Below are 15,040 nucleotides of genomic sequence, written 5' to 3'. Positions count from 1 at the left end.
TGGGACCACGTCGTAAGTCGGTATCCAATATCCAGCGCAAGGCCTTACGTGGCGAAAATGGAGAAATCTTACTCCATTTTCACCTTGCCATAAAATGCACCAGTAGCAGGCCTTGCACTGAGTATGGGAGCACCGTAACTCCCGAAAATGCCTTCCAAAAAAAAACCTGTATTAACCTGTATTGTGTATTAACCCCTAAACTGCCGCTCCCGGACCCCGCTGCCACCTACATTATATGTATTAACCCCTAAACTGCCGCTCCCGGACCCCGCCGCCACCTACATTAAATATATTACCCCCTAATCTGCCCCCCCTACACCGCCGCCACCTACATTAAATATATTACCTCCTAATCTGACCCCCCTACACCGCCGCCACCTACATTAAATATATTACCCCCTAATCTGACCCCCCTACACCGCTGCCACCTACATTAAATATATTACCCCCTAATCTGACCCCCCTACACCGCCGCCACCTACATTAAATATATTACCCCCTAATCTGACCCCCCTACACCGCCGCCACCTACATTAAATATATTACCCCCTAAACCTAAGTCTAACCCTAACACCCCCTAACTTAATTATTATTTAAATAAATCTAAATAATTCCTATTTAAAACTAAATACTTACCTATAAAATAAACCCTAAGATAGCTACAATATAATTAATAATTACATTGTAGCTATTTTAGGATTTATATTTATTTTATAGGTAACTTTGTATTTATTTTAACTAGGTACAATAGCTATTAAATAGTTAATAACTATTTAATAGCTACCTAGTTAAAATAATTACAAAATTACCTGTAAAATAAATCCTAACCTAAGTTACAAATACACCTAATACTACACTATCACTAAATTAATTAAATACATTAACTACAATTATCTAATATAAAATACAATTAAATAAACTAAACTATATTACAAAACAAACAAACACTAAATTACAAAAAATAAAACAATTTTACAAGAAGTTTAATCTAATTACACCTAATCTAAGCCCCCAAAATAATAAAATTTCCCTATCCTAAACTAAATTACAAATAGCCCTTAAAAGGCCTTTTGCGGGGCATTGTCCCAAAGTAACCAGCTCTTTTACCAGCCCTTAAAAGAGCTTTTTGCGGGGCATTGCCCCAAAGTAATCAGCTCTTTTACCTGTAAAAAAAAAAGAAATACAATACCCCCCAACATTACAACCCACACACCCCTACTCTAAAACCCACCCGATCCCCCCTTAAATGAACCTAACACTACCCCATTGAAGATCACCCTACCTTGAGCCGTCTTCACCCAGCCGGGCCGAACTCTTCATCCGATCCGGGCACAAGTGGTCCTCCAGCCGGGCAGAAGTCTTCATCCGATCGGGGCAGAAGAGGTCCTCCATCCAGCAGAAGTCTTCATCCAAGCGGCATCTTCTATCTTCATCCTTCCGGCGATGAGCGGCTCCATCTTGAAGACCTCCGGCGCGGAACATCCTCCTCGGCCGACGACTACCCGACGAATGGCTGGTCCTTTAAATGACGTCATCCAAGATGGCGTCCCTAAAATTCGGATTGGCTGATAGGATTCTATCAGCCAATCGGAATTGAGGTAGGAAAAATCTGATTGGTTGATTTAATCAGCTAATCGGATTGAAGTTCAATCCGATTGGCTGATTGGATCAGCCAATAGAATGCAACGTCAATTCTATTGGCTGATCCAATCAGCCAATCGGATTGAACTTCAATCCGATTAGCTGATTAAATCAACCAATTGGATTTTTCCTACCTTAATTCCGATTGGATTGGCTGATAGAATCCTATCAGCCAATCGGAATTCGAGGGACGCCATCTTGGATGACGTCATTTAAAGGACCAGCCATTCGTCGGGTAGTCGTCGGCCGAGGAGGATGTTCTTCAAGATGGAGTCGCTCATCGCCGGAAGGATGAAGATAGAAGATGCCGCTTGGATGAAGATTTCTGCTGGATGGAGGACCTCTTCTGCCCCGATCGGATGAAGACTTCTGCCCGGCTGGAGGACCACTTGTGCTCGGATCGGATGAAAAGTTTGGCCCGGCTGGGTGAAGACGGCTCAAGGTAGGGTGATCTTCAATGGGGTAGTGTTAAGTTTATTTAAGGGGGGATCGGGTGGGTTTTAGAGTAGGGGTGTGTGGGTGGTGGGTTGTAATGTTGGGGGGGGTATTGTATTTCTTTTTTTTTACAGGTAAAAGAGCTGATTACTTTGGGGCAATGCCCTGCAAAAAGCCCTTTTAAGGGCTATTTGTAATTTAGTTTAGGGTAGGGAAATTTTATTATTTTGGGGGGCTTTTTTACTTTATTAGGGGGCTTAGATTAGGTGAGATGAAGGTAATACAATTATGATTTCCCATTGTTCTCTCCTCCAAGAAGAAATTTAAAGTAAATAAGCAAGTATATGTCCACAATGGGATAAAGTACCTACAAGCTCAATCCATTTGATTATGTTGTGGCTTCAAACTATTTCAAATACACAAATAAACCTTAAAAAAACAATATCATAGTATACTGTCCCTTTAACCTTGAGATGTATTTGTTAAGACTTCCAGGGAGTTACGTTGCTTTTTTAGTCAGTGCAAGGGTTCCTGCACCTGCAATTTGTGGCGAGATAAGAATGGAGTAGATTCTCTGAATTCTGCACGCGTAAGTCCTTACGCTGTATATTGGATACCAAATTGCGCGTCTGTTCTATGTTAGTCTATGGTTAAAAAAAAGTACGTCCGAAGGGTGAAATATACGCGCGTAACTTGTATGCTACGCCGTATATGTAATACCAAAATCGCGTAAAATCTGGCGTCGCCATGGTGTATTTCTAAAATCAGGGCTACAAAATGAATCTATTTGGAGGTTTTTTTCTTTACCTTACTAGTCTTGTAAAAATGATTATAAAGAAAACTGCAAAAAAATATTTTCTTAAATTCTTTCCCCAATTTTTCAATATTAAATTCCTATTTATTGTTTTTGTAGGATATTACTAGAAATGCCTTTTTCTCTCATAAAAATTGTATATATTATGTATAGGTGCAGCTAACAAGAGAACAGATAAGTTGAAATAGTGAGCACAACTGCCAAAATTGCTGTTGTTATTTAACCACTGAAACTGGGTAAACCTCAGTCCTTAAGGGGTTAATGCAATGCTTACATGTAAACTAATATACTTACATTTCTGTAAATGGACTGGAAAGCCAACAAAACATTAAACTGATAAGCTTTGTGCATTACTAATATAACACATTGCTAATTGTCAACTGTTATCTTGAATATTTATTACATTTGACTGATTTTATTGTGCTGAAGCTTTTTTAAGCTTTTGGTAATTATATATAAAGTATTTGTATTATATTTTTTTATTATTTATTTTGTCCAGTTTACCTGTAGTTTAATTAAGTAGAAGTGCTGAGTCCAGACTTAAAGGGACACTAAAGTCAAAATGAACTTTCATGATTCAGACAGAGCATGCAGTTTTAAGACACTTTCCAATTTACTTCCATTATCAAATATTGCACAGTCTTATATACAGTATATATATATATATATATATATATATATATATATATATATATATATATATATATATATATATATATATATATATGCTTTCTGAGGCACCAGCTCCTACTGAGCATGTGCACAGGCTCACAGGGTATACATATACTAGTCTGTGATTGGCTAATAGCTGTCACATGATACAGGGGGTTGGAAAATTGTGAGAAAAAATGAATTTGCCAGAAACAAAAACCTGATGCCTATTTGAAATTCAGAGTGTTATAACATTGTATTTTTATTATGCATTTGTTAATTATGCAATTCTACTGTATTTAGTGGTCCTATATTCCTATATTCTATATATATATATATTATATTTATTCCGCAGTCATTGGTTATACACTGTAGTGACCTGTTTATAACGGTCCCTGATTGGTCTTAGCAGAGAAGGAAACCTAGGTTACAATATGGCTTCTCCCATTGCTTTATGGACAACTAATATCATTTAAAAAAATACATCTGCAAATTATTCTTTTGTAATCCTTACTTCAAATACATAATTCTATCAATAATTTATTTCACTTTTAATGACTCTTTAGATACATACAGCACAATTATTGTTGTAACTATTTATTAGGGAGACGTGTGCATTTAGTGAATGAATGCTGAAAATGGATGAAATCTTGTCATTTATCTCTTCAGCGGCAGATATATTTGTAAAAAAGTGAAACTCACAAATATCTTTGCAAATCCACATACTTGTGTGTTGCACTTTTCTTAGGAATATGTAGACCTCAAATGTTCAGCATTTGTTCAGTGAGCTAATGTAAAAAATAAACATGTCTACTGTTTGGTCTTTAAAAAAGAACAAATAATATTTGAACATATGTACCCAGTATGCTTTTTAAGTATTATTTTATTTAAATAAAGTATTTGTAGCTTAAATTAATGTATCTTTTAATTGAACAGATTCTAGCCTGGTGAGTTAAAGAAGTGTGATCATAAAGTTACTAGCTGCTTTAACTAAATAATGTACACTTCTATGAATTATAACTTACAAACACGCTAATATCCCTTTGACTATTAAAACCATGTCGTTTTCTAGTTTCTGATTTCTTTATAGTGTAGGTTACCAGACCTGTTACTTCCTCTATGGGATGTAACTTGGTCTGTAACCATGGAACATTTATTATTTTTACCTTCAGAGTGAAGATTAAAATATTTAGACACTGGCATACTGGATTCTGGACTGTTACTGTTAGAATATGTTCCTGGATTCTTTCTTTTAAGGCCCTGGTGGTTTTGCTTACATATTGAAGTGTACACTGTTTACATGGAGTAAAGTACACCAGGCACAGACTGAACGTCGAGCATACCGAGCAAATGCCAGGTGTGCCGTGCAGTAGTTTAGCCCCACCCACCGCAACCACATTATTTTTATTTTTTATTTGTCTAACAAATTTTTTTGTAAATTATTCATTCATTGTAATGATTATGTTACATAATCATAAACATAATCATTGCAATGAATAATTGACAAAAAAAATTAATGTTTATGCAACATTAACATGTAATTCATCGGGGATTACAATATTATAAGGCCCATAATACCGGCCGGCAGCCAGCCGTGGTGCACAACACTGTCCAGACCAGTGGTGACATCTCTCTGAGTGGTGATGGTAGTGATACATGGCACGCGGCCGCACTAATGTAGTATGGCCTGGCCGATGTGTGTGGCACTTTTTTTCCCCTCACAAAGTCAATCACTGATGCCACACATGTCGTGTGTCCACCATGTGACAGTCATTAGGGATAGGAATCAGGAGACATGCTCAGTCACTCAGATGCCGATCTTGATCATCCGATCAGCAGAAGCAAGCAGAGGTCAATCGGCCAGGCCTGCTACCAAATGCATGCCGGCCCAGTGTTAGTTATTCCACCGCTGGGGCCATATGGGGTCTACATATGCCAAATGGAACCATGTCACGCAGCTCCATACAATCTCCTCTTGGGTAGACTGAGCACAATTCTGCAAAACAACCGCGTGACTTTTCAGGCTGCGGCAGCACTGTTGGCTCAGTATGTAATCCCTTGGCAATCCCTTGCCCTTTGGTCCTAGTCCGGGCCTGGGTCTAATTTTTGGGTGGGGAAAGCTGGCCACCGATCATCAGACTCGCCAGAAACAGCAGTTATGAAGCAGCGGTCACAAAGACCGCTGCTCCATAACCTGTCCGCCTGCTCTGAGCAGGCGGACACACATCGCCACAATACAAATTGATTGACACCCCCCTGCTGGCGGCCCATTGGCCGTGAGTCTGCAGGGGGCGGCGTTGCACCAGCAGCTCTTGTGAGCTGCTGGTGCAATGCTGAATACGGCGAGCGTATTGCTCGCCGTATTCAGCGAGGTCTGGCGGACCTGATCCGCAGTGTCGGATCAGGTCCGCCAGATCTTGATAACTATATGCCTTGTACTTCATTTAACATTTAAGTGCTCATATCTTTCTCTCCCAAATTAATTTAGACATAATACAAATATTAATTTAACAGACTTTCATTTATTTTGCTAGATTTTCTGGTAGTTTACCTCCAAAAACAGTTTTCTTCACTGTCCCTTGAAAAACTGGAATGTACATTGAATACTTTGCTGCTGTGATCCTGCAAAATGCTACACAATAATGGTTAAGCTCAGTGTCAGAGAAAAAAACTGATATGGCTTATATGAATTGTTTCTGATATGTGTATTGTACCGTGCTTAGGCACTGCAGGGAGAGGCAGGCAGTGTTATGATTGCTCAACAAAGAAAAGTATTTAAAACCTTGCAGCCTAAGTCTTGCACTGTCCTCAAACTAGTTTAAACAATATATATATATATATATATATATATATATATATTTATTATTTTTTTGTAAAATCTATATGAGTGTGTGTATGTGTGGTGTGTGCGTGCATGTCAGTGAGTGCGTGTATGTGTGGTGTGTGCGTGCATGTGAGTGGTCGTATGTGTGGTGTGTGCGTGCATGTAAGTGGGTGTATGTGCGGAGTGGGTGTATGTGGTGTGGTTGCATGTGAGTGTGTATGTGTGGTGTGCGTGCATGTGAGTGTGTATATGCATGTTGTGTTTGTGTGTTGTGTGCGGGGATATGAGTGTGTGTATGTGTGGTGTGTGCGTGCATGTGGGTTGGTGGTTGTATGTGTGGTGTGTGCGTGCATGTGAGTGGGTGGGTGGGTGTATGTGTGGTGTGTGCGTGCATGTAAGTGGTTGTATGTGTGGTGTGGATGCATGTAAGTGGGTGTATGTGTGGTGTGTGCGTGCATGTAAGTGGGTGTATGTGTGGTGTGTGCGTGCATGTAAGTGGGTGTATGTGTGGTGTGGATGCATGTAAGTGGGTGTATGTGTGGTGTGTGTGTGCATGTAAGTGGGTGTATGTGTGGTGTGTGCGTGCATGTAAGTGGGTGTATGTGTGGTGTGGATGCATGTAAGTGAGTGTATGTGCTGCGTGGGTGCATGTAAGTGGGTGTATGTGTGGTGTGTGCGTGCATGTAAGTGGGTGTATGTGTGGTGTGTGCGTGCATGTAAGTGGGTGTATGTGTGGTGTGGATGCATGTAAGTGGGTGTATGTGTGGTGTGTGCATGTAAGTGGGTGTATGTGTGGTGTGGTTGCATGTGAGTGTGTATGTGTGGTGTGCATGCATGTGAGTGGGTATATGCATGTTGTGTATGTGTGTTGTGTGCGTGGATATGGAGGTAGTGGGCTGCTTTGCCTTAAAATGCCCGGGCCTATTTTTGGTCCTAGTCCGACCCTGAGATACACAACAATGTCTTGTGCTTTTTCATCGTGTTTGTAAAAGTAAATTTATGTGATGAAACTGCAAAACTACACAATTTGCATGGTCTTATTCCACACTTAAAGGACCATTAAATTCAGTCAGATTGGATAATCGAAAAATGCATAACAAAAAAGAAGACAATACAATAATACTTAGCCTGAATTTCAAATGAGTAGAAGAATTGTTTTCTGACAAATTTCAAAGCTACTTCAATTTTTCCTGCCCGGTATCGTGTGACAGCCATCAGCCAATCACAAGACACGTATAGGTATATACAGTGAACTCTTGCACATGCTCTTTAGGAGCTGGTGCTTCAGAAAGTGAGCATGTAAAACAACTGTACACATTTTTATAATGGAAGTGAATTAGAAAACATTTTTTAAATTGCATATTCTGTTTGAATCATGAAATTCCCAAGTCCTGTTGCAGACGAGGAACAGGACTTGGGAATTATTATTTCAGATGATTTAAAACTTAGTAAACAATGTAGTAAGGCAGCGAGTAAGGCTAGCAGAATGCTTGGATGTATTGGTAGAGGTATTTGCAGCAGAAATAGTAAGGTTCTTATGCCACTTTATAGATCATTAGTTAGGCCTCATCTTGAGTATTGTGTGCAGTTCTGGAGGCCATATCTTCAGAAGGATATTAACAAACTTGAATCTGTGCAAAGGAGGGCTACCAAAATGGTACATGGTCTAAAAAATAAAACTTACCAGGATAGGCTCAATGACCTAAATATGTATAGCTTAGAGGAGAGAAGGGAAAGAGGTGATATGATAGCAACTTTCAAGTACATTAAAGGGTTTAGTAAAACTGAGGCTGTGGGTATTTTACATAAAATGGAAAATTCAAGAACAAGGGGTCATGAGCTCAAGCTAAAGGGTAGTAGATTCAGGAGTAATTTGAGGAAGCACTTCTTTACAGAAAGAGTGATTGATTTATGGAATAAACTTCCTCAAGAGGTAGTAGCAACAAACACTGTGGGGGACTTTAAAAATGCATGGGACAAGCATAGGGCTATCCTACGAACTAGATAAGTTTATACTGTTAGGTAAGGTGGGGCAGACTTGCTGGGCCTATGGCTCTTATCTGCCGTCAATATCTATGTTTCTATGTTTCTATGTTTCTATGAAAGTTTAATTTTGGACATGGAGGTTATAATTAAATAGTCATGATTCAGATAAAGATAGGTATAATTAAATGTAAAACAAAAAACTTTCCAATTTACTTTTGTTATCAAATGTACCTATTTCCCTTGATCTTTCCAGGAGAGCATACTAAGGTAGGCACAGGTGTGTGCATGTGTCTTGAGCACTAGCTGGCAGCTGTACTGTTAACAATGTTTGTTAAAATGTTATATAGAGTGCTCAAGTATGTGTTTGTGTATGTATGTGTTTGTATGTATATATATATATATATATATATATACAGGTATATATATATATATATATATATATATATATTAAACCCCAATCATATGAGGTAAGTGTATTGCACTGCAGGGGAGCGCTCCTATTTTGCACTTCTGGATTAGGGTATGTCTGTGGTTCGTCTAGCTCTTGGCTCCAGACCCCGTTTCTTTTTCTCCTGTGGATTGATGTGATGTTCAGCAGCCTAGTCGTTATTTATGCGCCTAAAGTTTGGGGCCAAGAGCTAGACGAACCACAGACGTACCCTAATCCAGAAGTGCAAAATAGGAGCGCTCCCCTGCAGTGCCATACACTTACCTCATATGATTGGGGTTTAATCCTGTAAGTAGGCATTTCAGAAGTATCGCTCTGGGATGATTCTTTAACATCTACAAAGGGATTAATACGTAATCTGTATAAGACTAATTGCTTTTAACTCTCTTTTAGTTTTAACTGGGCATTTATTTACCATATGTGGTCAATGAAGTATATGTCCTTTGTCAATATTATCAATATTATAATACATTCATGTATGTTAATTTAATTTGAATTTATATCATATTGCCTTTTATGTGTCAGAAATAGTGTTTCTTTATCCCCTCTGTTCTCTTCCTTTTGCATATTTTGTGAAAAGTATTCTTGGAAATAGTTTTATTCTGAATATACTTTTTGAAGGGGTGTAGCGGCTTTGATTTCTGTTTATTTGATATAGAAAGCCTGCAATTCAGTCCACTTTTTCCTATCCCTTTATTGCGACTTTTTTGGTATATATATTGAGTTATGTCTTACTTGAGGCAAACTTTATGCCAAATATTGAATTTGAAAGTATAACAGTGTTATGATGCTGCTTTCCTAGATAATTGGTGAGGGATATAATTAAAGGCCTTTCTTCTGTTATGTGTGATCAGTCCACGGGTCATCATTACTTCTGGGATATAACTCCTCCCCAACAGGAAATGCAAGAGGATTCACCCAGCAGAGCTGATATAGCTCCTCCCCTCTACGTCAGTCCCAGTCATTCTCTTGCACCCAACGACTAGATAGGATGTGTGAGAGGACTATGGTGATTATACTTAGTTTTTATGACTTCAATCAAAAGTTTGTTATTTTATAATAGCACCGGAGCGTGTTATTACTTCTCTGGCAGACTTTGAGGAAGAATCTACCAGAGTTTTTACTATGATTTTAACCGGAGTAGTTAAGATCATATTGCTGTTCTCGGCCATCTGAGGGAGGTAAAAGCTTCAGATCAGGGGACAGGGGCAGATGAATCTGCATTGAGGTATGTAGCAGTTTTTATTTTCTGAATGGAATTGATGAGAAAATCCTGCTATACCGTTATAATGACATGTATGTATACACTTCAGTATTCTGGGAATGGTACTTCACCGGAACTACTTTGTTAAAGGTCACTAATCTTTTTAATAAGTATTATATCATGTTAAACGTTTTTGCTGGAATGTAGAATCGTTTACACTGCTGAGGTACTGAGTAAATAAATGTTTGGGCTTTATTTTCCACTTGGCAGTAGTTTTTTTTTTTTTTTTTTTTTTTTGAATTGTGACAGTTTCGTTTCTCTTCACTGCTGTGTGTGAGAGGGAGGGGCCGTTTTTGGCGCTCTTTGCTACGCATCAACAATTTCCAGTCAGCTATTATTTTTCCTGCATGATCCGGTTCATCTCTGACAGATCTCAGGGGTCTTCAAACTTCTTGAAGGGAGGTACATTCTCTCAGCAGAGCTGTGAGAATTTTTTATATTGACTGTGGATAAAGACGTTACTCAATAATTTTTATGTCAAATTTAGTTATGTTATCTTACTAATGGGAAAACCTTTGCTAAAAGTTGTGTTGTTTTAAAGTTGATGCTATAACTGTTCTCAGTTTATTATCTCAACTGTCATTTAATCATTTAATCGTTTAAGTACCTCTTTGAGGCACAGTACGTTTTTGCTAAAAAAGATTATAACCAGGTTGCAAGTTATTGCTAGTGTGTTAAACATGTCTGACTCAGAGGATATCTGTGTCATTTGTTCCAATGCCAAGGTGGAGCCCAATAGAAATTTATGTACTAACTGTATTGATGCTACTTTAAATAAAAGTCAATCTGTACAATGTGAACAAATTTCACCAATCTGCGAGGGGAGAGTTATGCCGACTAACTCGCCTCACGCGGCAGTACCTGTATCTCCCGCCCGGGAGGTGCGTGATATTATGGCGCCTAGTACATCTGGGCGGCCATTACAGATAACATTACAAGATATGGCTACTGTTATGACTGAAGTTTTGTCTAAATTACCTGAGCTAAGAGGCAAGCGGGATCACTCTGGGGTGAGAACAGAGTGCGCCGACAATACTAGGGCCATGTCTGATACTGCGTCACAGCTTGCAGAGCATGAGGACGGAGAGCTTCATTCTGTGGGTGACGGTTCTGATCCAAACAGATTGGATTCAGATATTTCAAATTTTAAATTTAAATTGGAGAACCTCCGTGTATTACTAGGGGAGGTCTTAGCAGCTCTCAATGATTGTAACACCGTTGCAATACCAGAGAAACTATGTAGGTTGGATAAATACTTTGCGGTACCGGCGAGTACTGACGTTTTTCCTATACCTAAGAGATTAACTGAAATTGTTACTAAGGAGTGGGATAGACCCGGTGTGCCGTTCTCACCCCCTCCAATATTTAGAAAGATGTTTCCAATAGACGCCACCACTCGGGACTTATGGCAAACGGTCCCTAAGGTGGAGGGAGCAGTTTCTACTCTAGCTAAGCGTACCACTATCCCGGTGGAGGATAGCTGTGCCTTTTCAGATCCAATGGATAAAAAATTGGAGGGTTACCTTAAGAAAATGTTTGTTCAACAAGGTTTTATTTTGCAACCCCTTGCATGTATCGCGCCGATTACGGCTGCGGCAGCATTTTGGATTGAGTCTCTGGAAGAGAACCTTAGTTCATGTACGCTAGACGACATTATGGACAGGCTTAGAGTCCTTAAACTAGCTAATTCATTCATTTCGGAGGCCGTAGTACATTTAACCAAACTTACGGCTAAGAACTCAGGATTCGCCATACAGGCACGTAGGGCACTGTGGCTAAAATCCTGGTCAGCTGATGTTACTTCTAAGTCCAAATTACTTAATATACCTTTCAAGGGGCAGTCCTTATTTGGGCCCGGTTTGAAAGAAATTATCGCTGACATTACAGGAGGTAAGGGCCACGCCCTACCTCAAGACAAAGCCAAAGCTAAGGCTAGACAGTCTAATTTTCGTCCCTTTCGGAATTTCAAAACAGGAGCAGCATCAACCTCCACTGCACCAAAACAGGAAGGAGCTGTTGCTCGTTACAGGCAAGGCTGGAAGCCCAACCAGTCCTGGAACAAGGGCAAACAGGCCAGGAAACCTGCTGCTGCCCCAAAGACAGCATGAACCGAGAGCCCCCGATCCGGGACCGGATCTAGTGGGGGGCAGACTTTCTCTCTTCGCCCAGGCCTGGGCAAGAGATGTTCAGGATCCCTGGGCGCTAGAGATCATATCTCAGGGATACCTTCTAGACTTCAAATTATCTCCCCCAAGAGGGAGATTTCATCTGTCAAGATTGTCAACAAACCAGATAAAGAAAGAAGCGTTTCTACGCTGTGTACAAGATCTGTTATTAATGGGAGTGATCCATCCGGTTCCGCGGTCGGAACAAGGACAAGGGTTCTACTCAAACCTGTTTGTGGTTCCCAAAAAAGAGGGAACCTTCAGACCAATCTTAGATTTAAAGATTCTAAACAAATTCCTAAGAGTTCCATCGTTCAAAATGGAAACTATTCGGACAATCTTGCCCATGATCCAAAAGGGTCAGTACATGACCACAGTGGATTTAAAAGATGCTTACCTTCACATACCGATCCACAAAGATCATCACCGGTATCTACGGTTTGCCTTCCTAGACAGGCACTACCAGTTTGTAGCTCTTCCATTCGGATTGGCTACGGCCCCAAGAATCTTCACAAAGATTCTAGGGGCCCTCCTGGCGGTACTAAGACCGCGAGGGATTTCGGTAGCTCCGTATCTAGACGACATTCTAATACAGGCTTCAAGCTTTCAAACTGCCAAGTCTCATACAGAGTTAGTTCTGGCATTTCTAAGGTCGCATGGATGGAAAGTGAACGAAAAGAAGAGTTCTCTTTTTCCTCTCACAAGAGTTCCATTCTTGGGGACTCTTATAGATTCTGTAGAAATGAAGATTTACCTGACAGAGGACAGGTTAACAAAACTTCAAGATGCATGCCGTGTCCTTCATTCCATTCAACACCCGTCAGTAGCTCAATGCATGGAGGTGATCGGCTTAATGGTAGCGGCAATGGACATAGTACCTTTTGCACGCCTACACCTCAGACCGCTGCAATTATGCATGCTAAGTCAGTGGAATGGGGATTACTCAGATTTGTCCCCTACTCTGAATCTGAATCAAGAGACCAGAAATTCTCTTCTATGGTGGCTTCATCGGCCACACCTGTCCAGGGGGATGCCATTCAGCAGGCCAGACTGGACAATTGTAACAACAGACGCCAGCCTACTAGGTTGGGGCGCTGTCTGGAATTCTCTGAAGGCTCAGGGATTATGGAATCAGGAGGAGAGTCTCCTTCCAATAAACATTCTGGAATTGAGAGCAGTTCTCAATGCCCTTCTGGCTTGGCCCCAATTAACAACTCGGGGGTTCATCAGGTTTCAGTCGGACAATATCACGACTGTAGCTTACATCAACCATCAGGGAGGGACAAAAAGCTCCCTAGCAATGATGGAAGTATCAAAGATAATTCGATGGGCAGAGTCTCACTCTTGCCACCTGTCAGCAATCCACATCCCGGGAGTGGAGAACTGGGAGGCGGATTTCTTGAGTCGCCAGACTTTTCATCCGGGGGAGTGGGAACTTCATCCGGAGGTCTTTGCCCAAATACTTCGACGTTGGGGCAAACCAGAGATAGATCTCATGGCGTCTCGCCAGAACGCCAAACTTCCTCACTACGGGTCCAGATCCAGGGATCCGGGAGCGGTTCTGATAGATGCTTTGACAGCACCTTGGAACTTCGGGATGGCTTATGTGTTTCCACCCTTCCCGCTGCTTCCTCGATTGATTGCCAAAATCAAACAGGAGAGAGCATCAGTGATTCTAATAGCACCTGCATGGCCACGCAGGACTTGGTATGCAGATCTAGTGGACATGTCATCCTGTCCACCTTGGTCTCTACCTCTAAGACAGGACCTTCTGATACAGGGTCCGTTCAAACATCAAAATCTAACTTCTCTGAAACTGACTGCTTGGAAATTGAACGCTTGATTTTATCAAAACGTGGTTTTTCTGAGTCGGTTATTGATACCCTGATACAGGCTAGGAAGCCTGTTACCAGAAAGATTTACCATAAAATATGGCGTAAATACCTATACTGGTGTGAATCCAAACGTTACTCCTGGAGTAAGGTTAGGATCTCTAGGATCTTGTCCTTTCTACAAGAGGGCTTAGAAAAGGGTTTATCGGCTAGTTCATTAAAGGGACAGATTTCAGCTCTGTCCATCTTGTTACACAGGCGTCTGTCAGAAAATCCAGACGTCCAGGCCTTTTGTCAGGCTTTAGCTAGGATCAAGCCTGTGTTTAAAGCTGTTGCTCCACCATGGAGTTTAAACTTAGTTCTTAACGTTTTACAGGGTGTTCCGTTTGAACCCCTTCATTCCATTGATATAAAATTGTTATCTTGGAAAGTTCTGTTTTTAATGGCTATTTCCTCGGCTCGAAGAGTCTCTGAGTTATCAGCATTACATTGTGATTCTCCTTATCTGATTTTTCACTCAGACAAGGTAGTTCTGCGTACTAAACCTGGGTTCTTACCTAAGGTAGTTACTAACAGGAATATCAATCAAGAGATTGTTGTTCCATCCTTGTGTCCAAATCCTTCTTCAAAGAAGGAACGTCTTCTACACAATCTGGATGTAGTTCGTGCCCTCAAGTTCTACTTGCAGGCAACTAAAGAGTTTCGTCAAACTTCTTCCCTGTTTGTCGTTTATTCTGGACAGAGGAGAGGTCAAAAAGCTTCTGCTACCTCTCTCTCTTTTTGGCTTCGTAACATAATACGTTTAGCCTATGAGACTGCTGGACAGCAGCCTCCTGAAAGAATTACAGCTCATTCCACTAGAGCTGTGGCTTCCACTTGGGCCTTTAAGAATGAGGCCTCTGTTGAACAGATTTGCAAGGCTGCAACTTGGTCTTCGCTTCATACTTTTTCCAAATTTTACAAATTTGACACTTTTGCTT

At 40.6% G+C, this 15,040-nt stretch overlaps 1 protein-coding gene across 5 annotated transcripts in view; it reads left to right on the top strand.

The window, feature by feature from the left end:
* Window positions 1–15,040, top strand: part of DGKA (diacylglycerol kinase alpha) — a 389,538-nt gene that overhangs the window by 67,795 nt on the left and 306,703 nt on the right. The window lies entirely within an intron of this gene.

Source organism: Bombina bombina, chromosome 3, assembly GCF_027579735.1.
Source record: "Bombina bombina isolate aBomBom1 chromosome 3, aBomBom1.pri, whole genome shotgun sequence".
NCBI lineage: Eukaryota > Metazoa > Chordata > Amphibia > Anura > Bombinatoridae > Bombina > Bombina bombina.
This window is presented reverse-complemented; position numbering and strand designations above follow the sequence as displayed.